The sequence below is a fragment of the Dasypus novemcinctus genome (genome assembly GCF_030445035.2).
Source record: "Dasypus novemcinctus isolate mDasNov1 chromosome Y unlocalized genomic scaffold, mDasNov1.1.hap2 SUPER_Y_unloc_2, whole genome shotgun sequence".
Lineage (NCBI taxonomy): Eukaryota > Metazoa > Chordata > Mammalia > Cingulata > Dasypodidae > Dasypus > Dasypus novemcinctus.
The window spans coordinates 173,485-174,679 of record NW_027261978.1 but is presented as its reverse complement, the minus strand read 5'-3'; the positions used below and the strand labels follow the sequence as shown (position 1 = coordinate 174,679).

At 41.3% G+C, this 1,195-nt stretch overlaps 1 non-coding gene across 1 annotated transcript; it reads right to left on the bottom strand.

Annotated features, from left to right (window-relative positions):
• Positions 1–813: 813 nt before the first annotated feature.
• LOC139438609 (U6 spliceosomal RNA) lies at positions 814–920 on the bottom strand. Its single transcript, XR_011648251.1, has one exon. It is a non-coding gene; the product is annotated as a U6 spliceosomal RNA (small nuclear RNA).
• Positions 921–1,195: the final 275 nt, after the last annotated feature.

Genomic DNA, 1,195 nt, shown 5'->3' with positions numbered 1-1,195 from the left:
GCAACTACTATGTCCACATTCTCTAAATTGATGCTAAAATTTCATCTATTACTCATCACAATAGTTTTGTAGTAGAATGTCAGTGAGTCCACTCTAATCCATATTTTATTCCTCCATTCTGTGGCCCCTGGGATAGTGATGTCCTCTCCACTTCTAGAACAAGAGGGTGCTTAGATTCCACATGGGTGATGGATGCAATTCCTCTGCTTATAGTTAAAGACACTCTTGATTCCCTGTTGTGGTGGTTGACCATCTTCACCTCACTATGAGTTGACTTGCGTAAGACCAATGAACCAGACAGTAGGAATTGCCACTCTGCTGAGGCTCAGGGCCAGCTAGCCATGGGTAGTCTAGATATTCAAGTCTTCTGAGTATGGACCATCTCTTTTACCAACCACAGGTTCAGTAAAAGTGACAGAAGATGCATGTGTAGAAAAGGCACATCTGAGTCCAACTCCATCACACTCAGGTGCACAAATTCCAAAGTAGGGCCCTCTGACATGGCACAAAGCTCCAAATGCCATGACTATATACCCTATGGATCTCTGTAGCCTTCAGGAGAACCAGTATGTAGGGTTGTATCTACTTTGGCTTTTTCTGGGGTCCTGCTGAGGTGTGTGTAACGGTGACCCCTCTGGTGACCTCCTGATCCTTTTTGGAAGACCTTTAGCCATATCAACTCATTTGTCTTTGCCATTTCCCCCTTTTATTCAAGGTCAAAGAGCAGTTTTTAACACTTGATCCAACATGTAGGCTAAGATATTCTGCAGATCTGATTGACCCTTTTATTCGAGATCTCTTTCTAGCTGCTTCTAAAAATATGAACACTTCATGAATTTGCATGTTATCCTTTTGTAGGGGCCATGCTAATCTTCTCTGAATCATTCCAACTTTAGTATATGTGTTGCTGAAGTGAGCACCCCTTTTTTCTTTTCTTTTTTCCGTTCTGTATCCCTTTTTCTATTAGGTGCTGCAGGCAGTGTTTCTTGTTTGCTGTGTTTCCTCATCCTCTATATCCTCTTTTATGTGCATACTGATTTAGGCTACCAATGCTATCCCCTTTTCTTTACATCTATCTCTCTTCCATTTCCTGTTGTTTCTCTCATATTCCACCTCTTTTGTTCAGCCCCAATTTTTCTGACTTTTATTGCTAACACCTCTAGTTTGGTTTCTATCTTTTATTCACTCTTTATGT